This window comes from Rattus rattus, chromosome 7 (genome assembly GCF_011064425.1).
Source record: "Rattus rattus isolate New Zealand chromosome 7, Rrattus_CSIRO_v1, whole genome shotgun sequence".
In the NCBI taxonomy this organism is placed as follows: Eukaryota; Metazoa; Chordata; class Mammalia; order Rodentia; family Muridae; genus Rattus; species Rattus rattus.
The window spans coordinates 57149213-57165705 of NC_046160.1; the positions used below are offsets into that span (position 1 = coordinate 57149213).

General features: G+C 39.4%; 1 protein-coding gene across 3 annotated transcripts in view; it reads left to right on the plus strand.

The window, feature by feature from the left end:
• The window catches only part of Grin3a (glutamate ionotropic receptor NMDA type subunit 3A), a 192894-nt gene that overhangs the window by 107793 nt on the left and 68608 nt on the right, over nt 1–16493 (plus strand). The window lies entirely within an intron of this gene.

Here is a 16493-nt window from a genome sequence, read left to right on the forward strand (position 1 = left end):
CCATTCTAATATTGACCAAAGTCTTCTTAGAAGGGGGAACAAAAATATTCATAGGAGAAAATATGAACACAAAGTATGGAGCAGAGACTGAAGGAAAGGCCATTCAGAGACTGCCCAACCTGGGCAATCCATTCCATATACAAATAATATCCCAAACCCAGACAATATTGTGGATGCCAAGAAGTGCATGCTGACAGAAGCCTGATATAGCTGTCTCCTGAGAGATTCTGACAGAGCCTGATAAATATAGAGGCGGATGCTTGCAGTTAACCATTAAACTGAGAATGGGGTCCCCAATGGAGGAGTTAGAGAAAGGACTGAAGGAGCTGAAGGAGTTTGTAACCCCATAAGAAGAACAACAATATCAACCAACCAGACTCCCTCCCAGAGCTCCCAGGGCTAAACCACCATCCCAAGAGTACACAGGGATAGATCTATGGCTCCATCCACATATGTAGTGGAGGATGGCCTTGTTAGGCATCAGAGTGAGAAGAGGCCCTTGGTCCTGTCAAGGCTCGATGCCCAGGTGTAAGGTAATGTCATAGCAGGAGTGAGAGAGAGTGGGTGGATAGGTTTGGAAGCACCCTCTTAGAAGCAGGAGGAGGGGGGATGGAATAGCAGGTTTGTGGAGGGGAAACCAGGAAAGGGATAACATTTAAAATGTAAATTAAAAATACCCAGTTTTTTTTTAAAAAAAAAGAAATATGCTGGAAATTTTTCAAGAAACTATTCATTTACTTAGCCATCATCTTTATAATAATTAATAAAATTCCAAAAATAATAGTAAAGCCCTGTAATGAAGTCTAAAAGCCTTCAGAGAAACACATTTTCTTAATAAATTACAATACTAATAAACACTAACCACACCCCACTGCAGTTGCAGAAAACATAAATAGGTACCTGCCACCCGTGAGAGTAGTTAGCTTTCTTGTCAAAGAGGGGTGTCTTCTGGGAAGACCAACATTTAGTTAGGGACCAAATGAGAAGGGAATTGAAGAGCTTAACAGAGTCTGTGGATGCTAAAAGACAGCAAGATGAGGCTGAGCCACATAGGCAATGGGTGTCGTTACTGATTCTTTGCTCAGCCTCTGGCCTCTTACCTGTATTACATTGTATTGGTGACCTGTTTCTACAACCAACCACAAGATATCAATGACGTGCAATAACTTTTTATTACAGGGTTCACAGGTTTGCCAGGTTCACTGATCTAGACCAGAATGAAATTTTAAGAGTCACATGGCTTTTGAATGACACCGGGCTTCAGTGATTGGCTGAAGCCATCTCCTCTGCTAGGCACATCCTTCTCATGGTGGGTGCAGGGACTACTGCACAGTCTGAGACGTTTTCCTAAGACTACACTGATGTCATGTCTGCTAACCTTCCAGTGACCGAAGCCAGCCACAAGTGTAATAGAGGGAGGACGTGCATAGTGAGAGGAATAAAAGAAAAAAACAGAGTTGACTCAAACTGACAGTTCTTAGTTGATCTGTAAAACTAAGCAAATCTGTAAAAATCAAATTGGTTCATTTATTGTGACAATACATATTGCAATAAATGTTTATAAGGTGTACAACATGACACCTTAATATATTGTGTACACTGGGGCATGATGACCACAATTAACACATCTATAACCTCATGTAATTAGTCTGAGAGGGCTTTTGGGGGAAGCAGAGGGTAACAACACTTAAGATCTATTCTCAGGGAAATTAATGTACACCATGGAGCCATCAACTGTGATTACCATACCGAACACTGAGCTCCCAGAATTTACTCATCATACAGCTCCTCATGCCATACCCTAGCAACCATCCTTTTTTTTTCCCATTTTTATTAAATTGGGCATTTCTTATTTACATTTCAAATGTTATTCCCTTTCCCAGTTTCCTGGGTCAGTCCCCTAACTCTTCCCCTTCCCCTTCTAGAAAGGTGTTCCCTCCCCATCCATGCCCCCTTACTGCCCCCCCAACAATCCCCTACACTGGTGGTCCAACCTTGGCAGGACCAAGGGGTTCCCCTTTCACTGGTGCCCCAAAAAGGCTATTCACTGCTACATATGCAGTAGGAGCATCTTATATTCTCTGAATCCCTTCCATTATATGTTTTTATTCTTCTTGATGACATGGATGTGGGGTCATATAGAGTTTTTCTTTCCATGTCTGAATTCCCTGATGCGGTATAGTTTAGGCTGAACCATGTTATCTCACAAATGGTAGCATTTTCCTCCTCGATACACTATATACACAGTGTGAAACATATATTAATATAGATGTTACCTCCTTGCCAATGTATTTCTTCCATAATAGAGATGAATATCACACACACACACACACACACACACACACACACACCACACCACACCACACCACACCACACCACACCACATCACATTTTCTTTGTCCAGCAATTTCTCATAATCTTTCAACAGAAAGTTGAGATTCATTTCTTGGGTTTAGTGAGTAAAGCAGAAATGAAAGTAGAGTATCATAATTTTTCCTTTGAATATGTACTCAGAAGTGTCTGGAATACTAGGTGGTTCTATTTTCCCTATGATTTGAACTTTCTGTGTGTTTGGTGATAAGTTTTAGGAAACTCAATGGCTATGCAATTTATAATTTTGCCAACATTGTTCAAGGTTTTTTCTCTTTACACCCTCCCCCTATGTCTATTGCTTGGCTTTCATATAATATTTTGGTTTATATGATATTATATAAGCTAACACTTTCTCAAGGGTTTGATATGTTTTATAAGGTGATCCATGTACTCTTTCATGTACTTCATAACAGTTTATGTATATTTTGGGGAAAAATTCCTATTTAATGTCTTTGCTCACTTTTATTCTGGTTATAGTGTTCCATGAGTGAGTGTGTGTGTTTTCCTTCTTTTATCTTAGCCTCCATCAAGAATCTGTATCTATGTCTTTGCAAACACTCCCCCTTTCCTTCCACCTTGTTGCTTTATTACTTTGTTGTGCAGAAACTCCTGAGTTCCCGGTGGTAACTTCTACTTTGTTAGCTGTGCAATTAGAATTATATTCAAAAGTACATGGACAAAATTAATGTCAAGAAGCTTTTCCCCTGTGTTTTCTTCTAAGAATGATTATCATTTCCGGCTTTCATTTAAGTCCATAATCCATTTTAGTCAGATTTTGTGCATGATATAAGATAATAATCAAATTCCATTGCTGCATATGAATGCCAGTTCACTGTTGAAGAGATTTTTCCTTTCTTATTATGTATTATTGGCATCTTCCTCAAAAACTAGTCAATAGTATGTGTGTGGATTTATTTATAAATACTCTTTTCTATTCCACTGGTCTACAAGTGTGTTTTTAATGGCAGTGCCATCCTGCTTTGATTATTGTAGCTCTGTAGAATGTTTTTAAATTGGGTAGGTGATACCTCTGGTGTTTTTTGTTTTTTGTTTGTTTGTTTTTTCATCTTTCTCAAAACTAATTTAGCTTTCAAAAGATGTTTCTGGGTTCCAAAATAAATTTTACTGGGAAATATTGTTACTCTTAATGAATGCCCACACAATAGGCAATGATTTTCAAGTGATTGAATAGTTACTACTCAGAATGAGTTTTTTATTTTTGTTTTTGTAGCTAGGAGTGAATCCAGGACCTCATGTGCACCCAGAAGCTAACCCTACCACTGAAGTGAATCTTCAACCCCACAATCACATTTCTAAATTAATGAAATAAATATGTTTAACTCAGATAATTATGTAAATCAAATCACATCATGACTCTGAGTCAACGTCCCACTTTTTCTTTCTCTACACTGTGACCATACTGTAGTGACACTTACCCACTATCTCTATTCCTACCTGGTCAGGGAGAGAGATCTCACAGCTCACCTACTCTTCTAGATTTCACCTATCCTGTCAATTCATGTTCTCAGTTTATTGCTGAGAGGTTGCATGCAAGTGTAAATGTTATGTGTGCATGAGACATGGCTCCCTTCACTATCCAACCTTAACCAAATTGCTTACTCCTCGTTTTTTTCCTAACTGCAAACTTTATGAATTACTGCAATTTTTTATTACACATGAGCATTTACTCCAATTTGCAGAAGCAGGAGAAAGCCAGCGCCTTTTTAACCCAACTGACTGCTGCCCTCTGATGCTTGGCTCACAAAGCAAAGTGCTACTTGTACTGCTCTTGTGACTCATCTAACTGGGGCAAATGTGCTGAATAAAAAAGATAAGCAAATGCTAGCCCAGTTACTAATTTCAATGTGGCCTCCACGGACACAACTGGGAAGACCCTGACTGGCAGGCTGCCCTGGAGAGGAAGGGAAGAAAGGAGGCCTTCTCTTCTGAATCTCTGAGAGCCCCTCCATCACAGTGGCTCCACTGCAAGCTCCATAGGCAGACTCCAGCCTCGGGAGATGAAATAATGAGATTCAGTCTCTCGTGCTGGGGGCTACCCTAGGAGAGAGAAAAAGAAGCATGAGCAAATCCATCTTTTCTAGTCATCGCCCAGCACTTTGTCTTTCTGTCTGACTGATGCTCTGCTGAAGCAGCCTTGCTCTAAGACTGACTTCCTAAGGTCTCTGCTGAGGGATTTGCCAACCTTCTGTTAATTATTTTGCATCCAGCCCACCTTGAATGAAGGCCAAATTGGACATGTTTTGATATTTAATTCTTCTGAGTTATGTAATGAAATAAAAACATAAGGATGTGGGTAGACTTGTGCCAAAGGGCTTACATCATTGGGGGAGGGGGGTTAATTTATAGCTGTTTTCATTCATTTGCATTTAATCAGCCCAGAATTGCTGACTCTGGGTTCAACAAGAACCTCATTGCCTGCTCAGGCCACAGGCTACAGTACACTGCTTGTGATGGGCAATGACTCAAGGGAGAGGTTTGAGTGCCACAGTCCACGAGTCATTATTCACCTTGAAATCTGGCTGTACTGCCAGCCAATTATATAAACAAAAAAGCTAGGGTTATCCTGGCACCTGAAGCTTAAAGAAATCTCCCAGACCCATTGTGAGCTCACGTCCTTGTCTCTGGGACCACTTTACCTGGTGCAAAGCCCCAGGCTCCCACTTACCTTAGATTCACATATTTTAAAAGATTATGGCACTATAGTGATTGCATTATGATCATAATTATCTTTGAAAATCCCAAGCATGACATCATCTTACATGACAGTTGGGGCTTAGAATCAGCTACATATGTATATACAGCTGCTGAGTGTGTGGGCCAAAGAGTCTAGGAAGGCTATTTCATGTCTCTGAATTTCAGTCCGGTCATCAGTGAACTCACGTTCACTGGGGTGCAGCAAGGCTGAAGTAAAATTGTATTAGGGGTATGCAGTAAAGAAACTGCAGGCATAATCAATCACTGTATGCTATGTTTAAGAAGAATGTTCAGAGACAGATACAGAGAGACAGAAAGACAGAGTCAGACAGAGAGAGACTTTTCAGAGGCATCTGGAAGATTCCAGAGAAGAGAAAGAAGTAGACTGAACGTGGCCAGCAGGCTGGACATGACCAGGGCTATCTGTGAGAGGAGAGAAAATATCAGGGCTAGAAAAAAGAAAGTACAGTGAGAATAATAGGGTGATAAAGGAGAGAGCTGGGGGAGGGAAGGACCAGGAGACTGGCATGGAGGCTTTGAGATATATAATAGATATTTGTGATACTGACGGAACCTGGAGCCCAGCATGTGTTTTGATATGCAACCATCAATGTATGTCAGTAGAGAGCCATGTGTCACTTTTGTCTTCAATAAAGCAAGTAAGTTATTGGGCAGAAGGGAACGGATTTCACAAGTTCCTGAGGAATTCTGACTTTTATCAGACTACAAACCCTCCTATAGCCCAGGTTCATCTCATTTCTGCCTTTTGGAGTGTGGGGAGTTCATTTTGGACCTAACAGAGATGATAAATGTAAAGGGCTGAGGCACATTATCAATACAATAATTGGTATGTACTAGTATTAGTGGGTTGTTAGGAGGCATATTAAGTTCCTCAAAAGGCCCTCGACTACATGTTCATTGGCTGGACTTTTCAATTAGCCATGTTGCGAACAATGGAGCAGGGTCTTACTTACCGCAATAAAGGGAGTAGCTGGAAAAGCCAACAAGTTTTGAACTGCAATGATAGCAATGCAGAACATCAACAGGACACACACATGGAGATGCCTAGCTCTGTCACTTGCTGGCTCCAAACATACAAACAAGTTAATTAGCAGTAGCCTCATATTCTTATCTGCAGCAAAGGTATGAAGGCAGTCATGGAGATTACATGTTTCCAACTACTGGGAATGTTGAGACAAGACACTAGCATAAGTCTAGGAGTCCAAAGACAGTATGGTCCACATGGAAATGAAATACCTCATTGAAAAGTGAGAGAAGGAAAGATGGGAATATGGAACCGTCTTAACAGAATTGTTACAATTTATATGAAATCCATCAAGCATTTAAACAGTCTAACACACAATGAGAGACACCAGCAGCAGCAGCACCATCATGTGAATTATTAGTATGCTGTATTTTTTTTTCTTTTCTATTTTTCAGAGCTGGGGACCAAACCCAGGGCCTTGTGCTTGCTAGGCAAGCGCTTAAAAAATCCCCAACCCCAATGCTGTGTTTTAAAAAAAAATTATGCTGGGCACAAAAACACACACCTTTAATCCCAACATTTGGAAGGCAGAGGGAAGCTGACTTCCTAAGTTTGAGACCAACCTGGTTTAATAGTGGATTCTGAGCCAGCTGGAAGTGAGAAAAAGAAAAAGGAAGGGAGAGAGGGAGGGAGGAAAGAAAAAAGAAAGGAAGGAAGGGAATGGACAGGAAAGGGAGGAAGAAATAAAAACCTGAAAATATTAGTGAAATAATTTGCCTTACATGGAAGGGACAAATGAGTTTAGTTCATTTATCCAACATGATTATCCAACAGGAAAGGAGATAATTTTCCAGACTTTTTGGGATGGTGTTTGTTTGTTTGTTTGTTGTTTGTTTTTTAAAGATTTGTTTATTTTATCTATATGAGTACCCTGTAGCTGTCCTCAGGCACACCAGAAGAGGGTATCAGACCCATCACAGATTTTCTGAGCCACCATGTGGTTGCTGGGAATTGAACTCAGTACCTCCAGAAGAGCAGTCAGTGCTCTCAACCGCTGAGCCATCTCTCCAGCCCTGACTTTTTGTTCTTAATACATAAAATTATATGTATTTATTGTGTGTTGTATGAGGTTTTGAAGTGCATGTATGTTATAGAATGGATGGGTCTAGCCAGTTGACAAATGTATTACCTCACAAATGCTTTCATGGTAACCACATTACAATTTCCTTCTCTTAACATTTTAAAGAAAATATCATCATTGGCTGGCATCAAAAATCAATCTCTTGTTTTATTCCTCTTACCCAACAATGAATTTTTAATCAATAGCTATCCAATCCAGATCCCAAACTTTCCCATCTTTGATAACCGCACTCTACTCTGTTTTCTTCGAGGTCAACTGTTTTAAATTTCAAATGTGGTGAGATAATAAGGGATTTGACTTTCTGTGGATGCCTTATTCCATTTAACATAACATTCACTAGATTTCTGTGTGGTTACAAAGAGCAAAGATTTCACTTTTGTGACTGAATAGCATTCCTTAATGTGTGGGCTGCATGTGTGTACATGTGCACTTTCTTATCCATTTATCTATCCATGGCAAATAGATAGCAGATGCTGGTTTCATTTTCTTTGGATATATACTTGACAGTGGAATTGTCTGACTATATCATAGCTTTGTTTTTCATTTTTGAGGCACCCCCATACTGCATTCCATATTAAGCATTAATTTATATTCTGCAAAAGTGTAAAAGCGCTCTCTTTACTGCATTCACCCCAGTATATGATGTTTGCCTTTGAGATAACAGCCATGATAACTAGGGAGAAGTCATATCTCATTGTGACTTTGACTTACATTTCCCTAATCATTATTGATATTGAACATGTTCCCTGTGCCTTTTGGCCATTTGTTAGACTCTTTGATTAATGTCTATTCCAGTCTTTTTGATCATTTTAACAATATTGATTTTCTGATTATTTTGTTAGTTCCTCCTATGTTTTATAAAATTTATGAAATGTATAGTTACAAATATTTCCGCCCATCCTGAAACTCATCTCCTCCTACTGACAGTTTTTCACTCCCTGTATTTAGTGTAATGTAATCCCACATCTGGTTTGTTCGCTTTTACCTGTACTTTTTTTTAATTACTGTTTTTGTTGATTTTTGAGTTTGTAATTTAATAACAGTGTTTAATCTCATGTTTCCCTCCCTCAAAATCCCCCTATATGACCTCCCTTTTTCTCCTTTAAATTCACAGCCTCTTTATTCATCAATTGTTACTGCATGTATATATTTATTTACGTATTTGTATATTCCCAAATATACCCTATTGAGTCCATATAAAGTTACTTGTGTGTATGTTTTCAGGACTGACTATTTAGCACTAGACAACCAATTGGTGTGTACTTCCCTGGGGCGGGCCACTGCTCCCGTTCCCCCCTGCCCCTCCCCTTACCCCTCCCCCTGCCCATGCCCTCAGCTTTACTCAGTTGCCTGTATCTTTATGTAGATACAAACCTATGGGCTTCCCCTGCCCCCAGTCTGACACATTTGTTGGTGTTGCCCCTGTTCACCTCACTCACATTTGGGCAGCCATGTTGATACGACTTTATGATGGAGCCTCTGATACTATTGGGAGATATGATCTAACAGTAAAGACCTTGATCCTCTGGTTCTTACAACCCCTCCATTCTCTTCCATGGTATTGCCTGAGCTTTAAGTGCAGGTGATTTTTGTAGATGTAGCCACTGGGACTGGGTTCAGCAGCTCGATTGGCTATGGTTTTCTGTAGTGGTCTCTGTCTGTGGTAAAGAGAAGTTTCCTTGATGAAGGACAAAGACTGCACTTACCTGTGGGTATAAAGACAAATATTTGTAAATTGTTGTTAGAGTTGGTGCTGGGTTAATAACTTAGTGATTGTATATTATCCTTCACTAACCATGACTTCATTAGTACTTAGAAATTGGCTAGGTTTCTAGTACCAAGCATGGTAAACCTCCTGTTGAACAGGTCCTAAGTCCAGTTAGAGAGCTGTTACTTCTTAGAGGTAGAAAGGACTAACACTTCAGAAATGGGCCCAGAGACCTCTGAGCTGGAACTGAGTTGAATGCCCCAACTCTGTTGACTCATTTTCATAGGACAAGAAGGTGCATACAAGCTTCCAGAGGAGAGAAACAACCAACAGTCTTACCAGCTATGACATCCATGAACCACATAAATGACCAGCATCGCACAATGACCCTATGATTACAGTAGTATCCCACATATTTTTGTGGTTGCCTGTACATTAGGGGTCATATTTTTAAAAATCACTAGGGCTGGAGAGATGATTCAGTAGTTAAGAGCACTGGCTGCTCTTCCACAGGACTTACATGTGATTTCCAACATCCACATGGTGACTCACAACCATCTATGACTCCAGTCCTAGGGAGTTATAGACCCACCGCTGGCCTCTGCAAGTCCTACACACATGTCATGCACAGACATAAGGCAAACATTCATATATGTAAAATAAAGAATTAAAAAATATCCCACAAAATGTCAGTAACTGAGTGAGTGTTAAATGGTAGTCCCTCTGTATTTTCTTGTAGTTGTTTCATAGTTTAAAGCATCATATTTAAGTATTTCGTGCATTTAGAGATAATTTTGTATGCAATATGATAGTAATCTAACCTCAATCTTCTGCATGCATTTACCCAGTCATCCCGACACTATTTTTTGAAAAGATTGTCCTTTTCCCTATTGTGTGCTCCTGGAACCTTTGTTGAGATCTGGTTGGCTGTAATCCATGGATTTATTTCTGGGCTCTTTATTCTGTTCCATTGGTCTATATGTCAGTTTTAAGTGGGATTTGGGGGAGATTTTTTTCAATAAGACAATTGGAAGAGGCTCATTGGATTGAAAAGGATAGGCTGTGTCAGATGAACAGAAAAAGAAGGCATTAGAGCCAGGAACAGCGAAGGAGCAAAGCCGAATGACTTGCATGAAAGAAAAGCAAGAGACAAAGAAATGCCCAAAAGTGCTGTAGCAGAATCGCAATGACTGCTCTGCAGAAACCCTACAGCACTCAGGCTTCTCTCTGTGGTGTCTAAGGACAGATATGTAACTCGGAGACCATGACAATGGGCCTCACTTTCGTGTTGCTATTAATGAAACAGAAAGACACGAAGACTTCCAGAGGCTCAGTAAATGGGTCCCACCGTGGTATTCTGTAGATGTTGTACAGGAATTTTAAATCAGGAAATTATTCCTTAGAGGATGGAATAAAGACCAGAAATTTATACTCTCACAAACAGTAGGTGAGGATATTATAAAGAACAATTATTTTATCAGTCATATTAACATGAGAAGGTGGCAGATAATATTGGGAATAGAGTTGAGATTTTTTTCCTACTCCCTTCTGCATTGTTTGTATATCATGAAGGCAGTCATTCACTTTTCTCATTATGGGCCTACGTGTGCTTAGATGAAGAAATAATGCAGTACCTGTAGACATAGAGCATCTGAAATCAGATGAAGTACAAAGCCTAGACTAAATGACTGACTTTCAATGGGGGTGGGTGTTGTTTAAACTATGTCTGTCATGAGAAAGTTATGACGATAACAGGAATTTTGATTTATTGTTGCTGCCGTGTGCTTTAAATTACCTAATCCACATTGAGGCATTATTAGAAGGCTTGACACATGCAGAGTGCTAAATAAATAAAAGACACACAGCATTGCCATCAATAAAAACAAGTGAATGGATTAAATGATCTCTAACATGCCAGCAACTCGTCTTCCTATTAGCCTGGACATCATATAATTACAGTCACTTAACTTTAATATCTCCCCTTTAATTCATTTCTGGCTTTCACCTGTATACAAAGCAAGTAGAATAGAAAGATAACCCAATGCTAAGGCGACCAGTAAAGCAGTAGAAATGTGTGCAGGCTTGTAATTCAGGAATGGTAAAAATTTGTTTGTAAGGAAGAAGAGAGATGTTTTCAGTTCTACACTTCCTGCCAAGATTGCTGGATGTTGAATACATGTCTTTGAACCTCACAGGGCCCAGGATGAATGTCTTAGGGAACTTAGACAATCCATCTAGCTTTCATGAGCAGAAAGCTGGAACCATAATGTTTCTAGTGTCTCATGAATGAATAATATATATGGTTGCCTTTTGTAAGCAGCACACTCCAAATGTTGCTCCCATATCTGTGATAAACATCTTACTTAAAGACCCAGAGGGTAGCCGTACGTTGTCCTATTGTTGTAAGCTGCCGCTAGTCATTTGGGTAAAATTGATCATCAGATTTGTGGAGTGTGTGCCTTATCTATAGCTTCTCAAAGAAATCTCCCTAAAAGAATCTGTGTCCTAGAAAAAATAGGAAATAATATACTAGCAACAGTATTTGCCAGAGATAAAGGAACCTGAGATTGATAGTGTAAGTTCTCGGGTTCCTAGGTTCATTTCCTTGATCTGATGTTTTCTGGTTGTGTGGCCTTGAGCAAGCTGCTTAATCATGCATTGCTTCAGATTCTTCCTCTTTATAATGGCGGTAATGACTGTATGTGTCACTGCATGTGTTAAAGGGGCTAAACAAGGTAATGACTTTAAAATCTTGACTGCTGGAATGAGATATGCAATAAGCATTAGCTATCATCATTGTTAAAAATAGCAAAAGTAAGAAATAATTCCAGGCCTAATGAGACAGAATGCATACAGCCAAAGGGTAAGGAGTAGAGAAACATTGGAAGAAAGACCAAATGAGCAAACAATGAGTACATGTGAGTAGGTGTGTCTGGCCCCATCCCATAAACTCAGACCTGTGATGGCTGTCCCCAAGGCACCTGCCTATGCAATAGGATTCAGATTGTCTTGTGCTGTTGCTCCAACTTTAATTGTAATTGTATCATTACTAGCCATAGTTATGGGGATCTAGACCTGGCATATCAATACCCATGATGAGATTATGACCCCATCGCACAAAAACCTACAAACATCAACAGTGCATGGAAACCTGAATGGGTTTGTCACACCTACCTCTGCTCACTATCCTGCAGCTGTGGTTCTTCCTAAGTGGCCACTGCGATTTGGGAGCAGACCAGAAGAAAATTGAAAATATGAGTGTGGAAGAGCTAATCAGACTTCATATTGCTCTATCCAGAGAGGCAGATAGTAAATATCTCAGACTTTATGATCGGATGGTCTATTTAACACCTTTTCGGCTCTAATGTCAGAATGCAAAAGCAGCGATAGATTGCCTGTAAACGAATGGGCTTGGCTGTGATTCAATAAAATGTTTTTATTGGATGATTTATGAAAATAGGTAGTAGACCAGATGTGGCCCCTGGGCCATAGCTTGCTGACCTGTAGTCTATTCATACCTGATGCAATATCTCAAATTGTCAAGAGAAGCTAGGCTGACACTCATATAAAATAAATATGATCCCACACCAGGGAACATTGACTAGAGCTTAGCTGACCCAACATAGGGGTTCTGGAGTGACAGTGAAGGGAGAGAGACTAATTGATTACCTCTAAATGGAGAAAGCACCTTTTGTGAAGAAAATACAAGTAATATGTAAAAGAGAATTGGAGAATGAGAAATGATTTCACTTGTCTTAAGAGAATTCTAGAAAGGGCTCAGAAACAATAAGCTTTGCTTTACTTTTCTATATCCTAATTTAAAGCATGTATAATAGGAGCTGAGGTGAGTATTCATCCTTGTTTGTCTGTGACAATCTTGGCGTGTTTATGTATCAACTGTGTAAGTATCAACTGTGGCCTCTTTAGAAGACACCCATCCTTTGTCTGAAATGTGTTATATGACCAAAACCACTCTAAAAAGTGACTTTAAAATTGTAGCACAAGTAATTACGGGGCTAACTTTACACAAAACTTGAGCAGTAATGCACATCTATAAATACAGACATGTATCTGCTGTGATCCAATAAAATTTTTTAATTGGATGATTTATGAAAACAGGCGATAGACCAGATGTGTGGTCCCTGGGCCATAGTTGGTTGACCTGTAGTCTATTCCTGGACCTGCTACAATAACACAAACTGTGAGAAGAACCTAGGCTAACACTAATAAATTAAATATGAGGACATGCCAAGGAGTACCACAGGTGTGAAAAGCCAAATTGCCAAAGACGTGAAAGCCACAGCCTACATAAGAGCAAGTCGCAGCTCCAAGTGAAGTTGTAGGCAAATCCCACCTTATCCCCTCGTGCGAGTCTTAGATACTGTTTTAACTTTGCCTGCATCTCAGTCATTCAGATGCAATAATGAGTAATGAAAATAGTAATCTTGTTACACTTATATGTACTTGTATATAGTAAATATCATATTGTTTTAGCTCTATCACTTTATATATAAATGGAATAACTGACTGGACGAGGACACAAAGTCACACTTAATACGTAGAACATTTGACGACTCGGCATGGCCTCCTTGTCACTGGAGACATTCAAGCAAATTCAGTGTATTTAGTGGTGATGTTGGAACTAAAGTTTTGCTCCTCCCAGTCTGGTCTATGAAGTTGTTAATGAAAAAGCACAGGTTCTAGCTGAAGCCTAATAAATTGAGTAAAAGTCTTCATTGTTAAGAAACCACCATTGGTACAATTTCTAAAATGAATTTATACATTAGTGGATAGGAAGAATAGATCATACTCATTTTCTAAAATGAATTTATACATTAGTGGATAAGAAGAATAGATCATACAAAACCTTCCCTGAACCCTGAGACAATTCAATATGGTAGAATCCATAAGGTTTATGCATATAAAACAATGTCACATGGGAAGAACTAGAAATATATAGTATACATTGCTCATTTGGGGAAATTAAAAACTGGCCTTTTCTACTCAGGTTGAAAGGCACTGTACCAAGTCCAGTGCTACCTCCCTTTTATAATCTTAAGTACTGACCTCAGGAAGGAGCAAATGTGAACTCTAGAGAACACTTCACTTTGCATTAAATCTGAAGCATTGTACCCACCTTGGACATTGAAGCTATTTCCTGAGTGTACTTGCATTTGTTTTGAGACATTTCTCTCTGTTCTGAGAACTGTCTGTCTGGTTGTTCTCTGTGTGCTACAGTTAGAGTTCAGTATTCCATTAACGCTGAACAACTCCCACACAAATAGATAGTTGAACCTTAGGTTATTTCCCCAAAGCCTGAAGAGGTTGGTACAATGTAAACAGAATTGGGCGAGCTGATAGAGTATTGAGTGGAAACTTAAAAGAAATGGTTTGCTCTCTGGGCCTTCCTGGTGATACCTGGAATTCTGGATAGCTCTTTGCAAACCTTTATATTCTCCCTGATGACTCAAGCTTTCTCATTCTCCTGTCTGTGTGAATTATACACAGGAGGACTATGCTGATCCACTGGGATACATCAATCACTTCTTAGATCTCACTTTTGGTTCTACTATTCTGCAACCACTGAGAAACTGTAATTTTCCATTAGAATATCACACAGAAGAAAAGAATACCTTGTTTCAAAAGCATGAAGGTAATAATTAAAGAGAACAGGTTTATAAAGGAGCATATGAAAAAACAGTATGATATTTGTAATGCATTAAGTCTGAGAGGATTTCATGATGATAGTGATGTTTCGTCTATCCGCAGACATTCCAAACATTCCCTCTATACCAAGCAGTGGGTCTTTTACATGTAATGGTGACAATGACTCATGCCACATGAATGAAACGTGGGTCCTAATGGACAGTATATATATCCAACATATGTAAATAGAAGATTATCATGCACTGCTTGAATAGGTAAAATGGAATTGGGGGTTTACGTGGGTCCTGAAGGGTCAATGAAGGTTTCTGAGGATGACATGTATCTATGTATCCAACTATATGCAGAAAGATTGATACAGCAAGAAAATAGTTTTTTCAAAAAAAGTTAAAAAGAAAATAAACTGACCCTAAATCAGAACACATGAAACTCAAGAAGGATGAAGCTTCATTCTTTAAAGGAACAAAAAAAATGGGGAATAGGAGGCAAAGTTTAGAACAGAACAGGCGGAACACCCATTCAGAGCCTGATACATATACAGCCACCAAACTAGATAAGAATGGATCAAAGGAGGTTTCTACTGAGGATGTGACATGCAGGATCGGGATGAAGGAATCAGAGAAAGGACAAAAGTTTGACATGAAAATGCCAACCAGGAGGGAGGTCTTCCACATAGGCAGTGAAGACTATATGCAGAAGACTCTGATTGATTAGGCAGTAATGGGGGAGGAGATGGGGAGGGAAAATAGTTGACCTGGAAACCAGAAAAGGGAATAACAATTGAAATGTAAATAAGAAATACCCAATTTAGTAAAGATGGAGGGAAAAAAATAAAAAAGCACAAAAGAACTTAGAAAAAAAATAAATTGGGGAAACCTACTAGATGTTTTGACAAGCAAAGTAAAAGAGTCATCTTGGATAATACAATAGTAAAAACAGTCCTCAGTTGATCAAACCTAATGTCTGTTCACAAAAGTCCAAGGTGATGACTGGTTTGCTGTGAGGAAGGTCCTACCAGTCTGGAGACCCTGGGGTTGACTATCTGAGACTTCTTTTGTCCACACTACCCTATCTTGCTTTCTTGCCTAACTACCCAAGAATTTCTCTGATAAATCTCTAGTATGCATGAGGAACCACTGAGCCCAACCTGGAAATATATGCATAAAGATAAGGTTTGAAAAAAAAAGAAAAGAAAAGAAAATAAATTGTGAAACTACAGATATCTTGAGTAAGACAGGATCTATGACCATGTTGACCATGAATGAGTTCCAAAGCATGGGAACCACTGATGAGCAAGTGTCATGAGTTCTATGAAGACCAGGAATGAGTTTGAAGGGACAAATCATGACTACTTGAACTGAAGAAGTATATTCTTTTATGAAACACATCTACATTAGTCTGGGTAATACAATGCTTTCTATCCTGGAGCCTGGTTGTTTATTAATACTTGAAGTAATTTTCCATTCTCAAAACCTCAAACCTACTGCTTTATCAGATTCACATGAAGCCAACATAAGTGCTAGGGAGAAACTGCAGTATCTAGCAGGGAAAGGAAAAACACCAAAGGCCAGCCTGGGTTGCTGGCTCATAGCTCATAATTCCTTGGCACAAATGATGTTCTGAAGCAATCAAGAGAGAAACAGAGGCCCAGAAAGGCAGAGTTGCCTACAGTCAGTCCATGACCCATGAAGAGATTACTGCAGTGAAGTGTGGTGAAACGCATGCCCAGAAATGACTCTCTTCATATATAAGGCGAAAGTCTAGTAGTTAATGGTCCTGTGACTCTTTCACATTAAAGACAGGACTCACTTGGAAAGCCCGAGTAGTAAGCTGACTGTGGGCACCATTTTACAGAGTAGGAGAATAGAGCCCTCACCTCCCTCTAAGTTCAAAGAATATTTATAATT